Here is a 7,126-nt window from a genome sequence, read left to right as displayed (position 1 = left end):
AAGAAAATCTGCTGGATAACTGAATTCCTGTAACCTTTAAAATTCTGCTGCCATTTATCTGCTAATTAACGAGAATATCTTTTCCTATATTCTTTAAAAGAGATTTCACTCGACAGCATGCAACATAAAATATTTAACAGAATAAAACAGCTTATAACTGAAACTGAACTGCTTAAATTCATTTATTAAAACAAAGAGTCCACTCACTGATAGTCCGAGCTCACTGGACCTCTTGAAGGTCCCTCTTGCGGGTCAACAGGTGCCCAGGTGCCTGATCCAATGACCATAATATTCTATTAATACAATATAGTATTAAATTAAAAACCCTGACCCCCGACTCCAAAAAGTACGCGCGTCAAGTTAAAGTTATCCCTATTCCCATAAAAGCTTTCCTTCTAGTTTAGCAGTATCTTGGGACTCAAAAAGCGTTAAAGTCCCACAAATCAATCTGGGACCCCACGGGTCCATGACCTCACAATATGATCCGGAAGCTGCTAGAAGGTCCAATATATCTAGTACACATGTCCTGAGGGTATTGGTGTCGATCGGACGGTCAAATTGATCACGATCGTATAATCGCATAATTTCTAAACCTTAGCCCTAGGGTTCGCGATTTCGGAGTATCCGGGACTCCGATTCACAATCCGTTGAATCCTACACGATTCTAAAATTATCTAAAGTAACATATCTAAAAAAGATTACAATCCAATCGCTCAACATTATTGAACCCGAAAATCGCACAATATGAAAAATTCGTTCGAGGCTCAAACGGTATCCAAATTGAGATCCGCGAATTCCTATGCTCTCGTGAGAACCTAAGGATCGCATCAAGACATAGTGCCACTGCACTACCCTTGCCCACGCACCGCCGCACGTGCCGGCAGCGCTGGGTGCCTAAAGCGATTACGCATCGTCGGAAAATCTCAAAATCACGGTTCCAAACTCCTACCCTAGGTATAAAACTATATTTGGAACCGCTTTTGTTCTTTGACCTATTCCAAAAATTGACCGGAAGTGGTCGAACACGGAGGCCGAAAATCGGTCGAATTTCCAATTCGAAAATCCAATATCTACATTGAGAAATGATTAATTCTTACCCAACAGGCAGCTAGAACAGCTCAAGAGGTTCAAAATCCATACCTGGCTAGTCCGATTTGGTTGAGAAATAAGGGAGAACGACGGCCGTGAAATTCCGGTCACACCCGCTCGATTTTTTGTAGTTTCCGGCGGCTGGAGTGGCTGACGGTGACGGAAACCGGTGGGACGAGAAGAGGAGGAGATGACGGTTCGAACAAGACTGGTCTCGTGGCCGGTGGTGGTCTGTGGCGGCTACGGCGTTACATAACATAATCGGGGGAGGAGAGGGGAGCTCGCGTTACGGGAGGGAGAGAGAGAGAGAGAGAGAGAGAGAGAGAGAGAGAGAGAGAAACTGAGGGAAGAGAGAAAATGAGGGTTAAAAAATCTAATTTTTCAGATTACCTTTTTGCCCCTCATAATATTTTAACCCTATTTTCTTCGTTAAAAGTCCGATTCGAGTCCACTTTGTGTCTACGAACTCGTTTCATCGTGCTCCACGCAACGGTGTATGTCGAATTGTGAAATTCGTTTTTGGTCAAAAAGTCAACTTTTTGTTAATAAATTATTCCAAGGGCAAAATTGTCTTTTCTCATAATAAATGACTAATTAAATATGAATTTTAGGTTTGGGTCATTACATTAACTCACATTAACATCCCCAAATCCCATCAATCCAAACTCAATGGAACCAGGCTGCTCAAGCTGTTTATAAACTCATAAACAATACCTTCCAAATCCTTTCCCATACACGAACGACAGAATCCTCAACGCCCGTGCGGCTGATACATCTTTCCAGACCCGTAGTCATAATTATATAAATATAATAAATTCGATAAACCCATATGGCCCACTATCTAAGTCCTAGGGTTCACAGGGACCACAACCCCCAATTTTCTATCCAACAGTTCCTATTGGCCAATGGTCATAGGTAAAGCTCATTTTAGAAGTTTCGTCACGATCCGACAGTCGGCTTGACCTAGATCACAGAAGTTGGTCAATTAGGCCTGCGAAACCCATGACCCTTGATTATTGATCCAAAAGTTCTTATAGGTCTAACATAGTCTACTAAACAAGTTCCAAAGGTTTAGTCTTGATTGAGCGGTCGGATCGCTCTCGATCGTACGGTCGGGCGATAACCGATTTGCCTAACCCTAAACTCATTGAATCAAAGTATCCAGGACTCCAATTCTTGATTCGTGAGATCCTACATGATCCTAGAGATATAGAGAACAACAAACTTGAAATTGGGACCGATCAAACGGTCCGAACCTATCGAAACCGGATATCACAGATTACGTGCAATATCCATTCGACTGTCAAACCATAACCAAATTCAAATCCGAGCATACCATAGTGCTCAGGATGACACGGGGAACACTTTAAAACATAATGGGCTGCCACACAGTGGCCCACGCACCGCCATTCTCCACCGGCAGCCCGTATGTGTCTTAGAAAATTTCGGCGACCAGAAAATTCCAAATCGCCTGTCAGTACCCATACGGTTACAATCAGACTACTTAGGGGGGGTCAAATTTTGTTCTTGAACCATGGTCAAACCATGGCCAAAAATTGACCAGTACTAGCCGGATCGAAGTCGAAACCGTCAGCATAATTGGGGGTTAGAAATCGATCTCTAAAACCTCAAAATTAACCCAAACAAAGCGCATAGATAGGTAGAGCACGATGAGAGGATGAAGTTTCATACCTGGTTCGACGATTTTGGTTGTGGGAAATGCCGGAAATAGCATAAACACCGCTGGCAACGAGCGAGGGTTTTTGGCTCGATTTCAATCCAAAATCGGAACCAATCTTGGAGTTTTGAAGGTGGAAATGGGTAGGACGTGTAGAGGCAGAAGAGACGATTTTGTTGCAGCAAGAATCGTCAGATTTGGTTGTCGGATGGAGGAGAAAACGCCGGCCAAAGTGGCCGGTCGGTTTTCCCGAAGGAGAGAGATCAAGAGAGAGAGTACATGGCGGAGGAGAGAGATCAAGAGACAGAGCTGTTCTGTTTTAAAACCCAACTTTGAAATATTTACCATGCCATTACATTTCCGTTGACCACAACTTCTTCGTTATAACTCGGAATTGAGCATGCCACCTGTCTACTGACTCATAACGACGAGCTCTACGCAATGGGACAACTCAATTCCCCAAATACTTTTCCCAACAAAAAGTGGCCAACTCAATTCACCTATCTGGGTCGGGATGTTACACCAATTCCCCATATTGTCTAAATTTCAACATTTCCTCCAATTTGCCGTCAAATATGAGGGTAAATTGGTCATTTTATATGTTAAAAAAATATGAAATAAATAAATAAATAAATCACTTTAATAAATAGAGGGGCCCACCCACTTCACCTCGCCCTTCCCTTTTGTTGTAACTAAAAAAAACAAAAGGGAGGGGAGCTCGAATGGGAGAGAGAGAAAGAGAGGGAAGGAGGGGAGAGAGAATGAAAGAGGAAGAGAGGGAGAAAAGGGAGCTGATGATGGCGGGTGGTGGTCATAGGGGGGAGGGGAAGAATGAGGAGGAGGCTGAATGGTCTGGGGGTGAATAAAACAGAAAGGGGGGAGGGGGCTTGTGGGTGGGGATTGATCTAGGTGTGGAGGGTGGCTTGCTGTGGGTGGTGGTCATAGGGAATGGGAGGAGAAGAAAATATTGTAAGGGGACTGGGTTATGGGTCAGTGCTCTGTGGGTCCCCATGATTTTTTTTAATTTTTTTTTTGTTCTCCTTTTTCTTCAATTTTTTTCTTAAAAAATAATTTATTTTAATGATTTAACATAAAATTGGATGAAATGTGGAGATTTTGACAGTAGGGGGGAATTGGCTGTAAAAATTAGTTCATGTACTTCATTTTCCAAAAAAAAAAAAAAAGTTGAGGGTGCAATTTGAAATTAGCATATAAGTTCAATGGGTAAATCGAAAGTTAACCTAAAGGAATATAATCCTATGCGGAATAAAAGTCAAGGGACTGGTATCAACGACAATAAATGTGTGGACTCAACTCTTATTTGGATTTTTGGATCTATATCAACTTTTTTACAAATTAAATTTCATGATAAATATTTATATAAAAAAAAAAGATATTTGAAATTAGCATACAAGTTCAATGGGTAAATCGAAAGTTAACCTAAAGGAATATAATCCTATGTGGAACAAAAGTCAAGGGACTGGTATCAACGACAACAAATGTGTGGACTCAACTCTTGTTTGGATTTTTGGATCTATATCAACTTTTTTACAAATTAAATTTCAAGATAAATATTTGTATAAAAAAAATAAGATAAAAGACTTTCAGATAGTATATTAGAATGGAAACATTTATACCAAGAAGAAGATTTGTAATTGGTAATATGCTCTCGTTGAGAGTTGAACTCAAGACCTCCCGCTTACTAAATGGGTGCTCTAACGAATTGAGCTACAAGAGCTATTAGTGCTCTTCTTTCTTAAAAACAAAATAAATACACAAAAGATCTGGAATAGAAAAGACGATCTAACTATGCCAGCTTTCAGCTTTTTGTATCATCTTTCTTATTCTGGGGCTTTTAGCTTTTTATATCATCTTTCTTCTTCTGGGGCTTTTAAGAAAGATGAACATAAAGGGTTCTCATATCTTAGTTGGTTAAAAAACCCGTTTAGAAAGCGGGAGGTCTTCGAATTACCTGTAGGATGACTAAGAATGCCTAAAGGGGGTGAATAGGCCAATTTAAAATTATAATCAATAAATAAAAACAAACTTTAGTAGCAGGATTGATATGGCTTATCAATCTTGAAAAACTTACAGGGCATAAAATAAAGGAACACGTAGAAAATTATTTTATGTGGAAAAACCCCACCTCTAGGGAAAATCCACGGGACTGCTCAGGCCAAAACAAATCCACTATAGAATGATGATTACAAGAAGTACTCACATACTTATCCTAGACACATTCTAGATAATGTTAACCGACTTCTTCGTAATTCAACTTCTGTCACGGAATGATCTTTCGACACTCCTTATATTGAATGCAATACTGTTCACGATTTCTTTTAGCTCGTCGGAGTTCTTCAAACTCTTCTTATGTTGAATCTGATACTGGTCACGATCGATTCAAGCTCATCGGAGAAAAACCGCCACATCGGTCTTGGTGCCCTCAATCATATGAGTCATCAAACATGCAATTGAATGCAATATGAATGATAAAAGTGTTTGATAAATCACCAAGTAAACATGGAACACTTGATGATTTATCTCAAATAAAAACTCAGCTTAGAACACAAATGTCTTATTTTATAGACTTTTTCTTTACAAGAAAGAAAACACGTTGAAAACCAAATTACTTAATTTGCATGATTTGAATAAAATCAAAAAGATATTTTCCTATTCTAATGATGATCACACCTGAAGCCCAAAACAATAGGAAACTAAAAACCCAATAAAGGAAATTTATGATAATCTCACCATTAAAGGAGTCCTAATATTCTTAGGTCAACTACCAAGAATATCTTAACACCTTTAATAATGTGATATGATTAAAACTTGATTTGCAAGTAAATTACTTTAAAAGATAACTAACTAATCATGGATAAGAGAAAGAAAGAATAAGTAAAAAGATATTGCAAAATATGCCTAAATGAGATGCACGCCTAAATGGATTCTAATTTATTAAAATCAAGGAAGATCAAGGAAAGAAAATCATATTAGATTCCAGAAAAACATTCCTATTATGAGTGCATGAAAAATGACATGCCTTACCCTTCATATCAAATGTCTCATACATGTTAAGTCATAATTCTGGAATTTGGGGATTGCTAAGTCATTTCAATCTTGCAGTTTTTGGAAATTAGAGACAACAATTTTGCTTCAACCCTACAGCTAAATGACACTTCCAAACCAATACTAAGTTCTAGGAAATGCTAACACAATTTCATACTAACACATATATTTAATACTTTCTCAATTTCTCGGAAAACATTGTAACCTCCTTCACTTAATCCTTACTGCAAAACAATATAGTCAGAACCTTCAAAGTAAACCCATTACTCAAGTGGCAATCCGAAACTCATTTCAAATAGTCAATACCCTCAATGCATATGCTCAACAAACCTCAACCTGGAAATAAATCCACACACACACACACACACATTCACTCACCACACCATTATCATGTATTGGGGGGAAAATAATCCAACACGAGGACCGTTATGACTAGACCACAAGCTGACTAAGGATGATTGCTCCACAGCACACACGCCAGCAGCGGTGGGTGGCTTGAGAGATTTTCCGGCAAAGAAAAAGTCTCGAATCAACAGCGAACAACCCAACTAATAGCTTAAGCACACAAAGGGGTCAGAACTAGGTGAATCGTGGCCAAAAATGTGGTCGGAACTAGGTCCATTGTTGCCAAAGCCACCGACCATTGTGGGTGTCTAGATTGATATTCAAAACCTCAAAACCAATCCCAACCACATACAAAAACATATAGAGCACGAAAAATAGTTGAAGAACCATACCAAGATCAACTAAAACGGTGGCAAGAATTGAGTGTGCGGAGCTGGGAGAGACGATCGTTTTATGGGGTGAATGGTGGCTAGAGGTGGTTGGAGCTAGAAGAAATTTCCAGCCAAAGTGGTCGGCCTGGTGTGACACGAGAGAGGTGAGAGAGAGAGCCGGACGAGGAGAGAGAAGCGCCCGCAAGGAAGAAGGGGCATTGGGGTATTTCTAGGGTTTTTGAACAAATTCCAAAAATTCTCTATATGCCCTTTTCATTTCTAGACCTTTACGCTCTCGTTACAACTCGTAATTGAGCGTGCCGCCTATTTTCGGACTCGTATCAACGAGCTCTAAGCAACGGTGCCTCTCAATTCCCTAAATTCCTTCCCATAAAAAAGTGATTAAAGTGCCTCCTACCCAAAGACAAAAATGTAATTTTACAATAAATAAATAAATAAAATAATTAAAAAGGGTCGAGGTGTTACAAACAGGGAGGGACAGGCAAAAACATGGACAGAGGATCTGAACACACTTTGAATAGCCTTTTGGTGGGGCGCAAGCTTCTTGTTAGAAGAG

General features: G+C 39.7%; 1 non-coding gene across 1 annotated transcript; it reads right to left on the bottom strand.

Moving 5' to 3' along the window:
- Positions 1-4,431: 4,431 nt before the first annotated feature.
- Positions 4,432-4,505, bottom strand: TRNAT-AGU. The gene has a single exon. It is a non-coding gene; the product is annotated as a tRNA-Thr (tRNA).
- Positions 4,506-7,126: the final 2,621 nt, after the last annotated feature.

The sequence above is a fragment of the Prunus dulcis genome, chromosome 4, assembly GCF_902201215.1.
Source record: "Prunus dulcis chromosome 4, ALMONDv2, whole genome shotgun sequence".
In the NCBI taxonomy this organism is placed as follows: domain Eukaryota; kingdom Viridiplantae; phylum Streptophyta; class Magnoliopsida; order Rosales; family Rosaceae; genus Prunus; species Prunus dulcis.
This window is presented reverse-complemented; position numbering and strand designations above follow the sequence as displayed.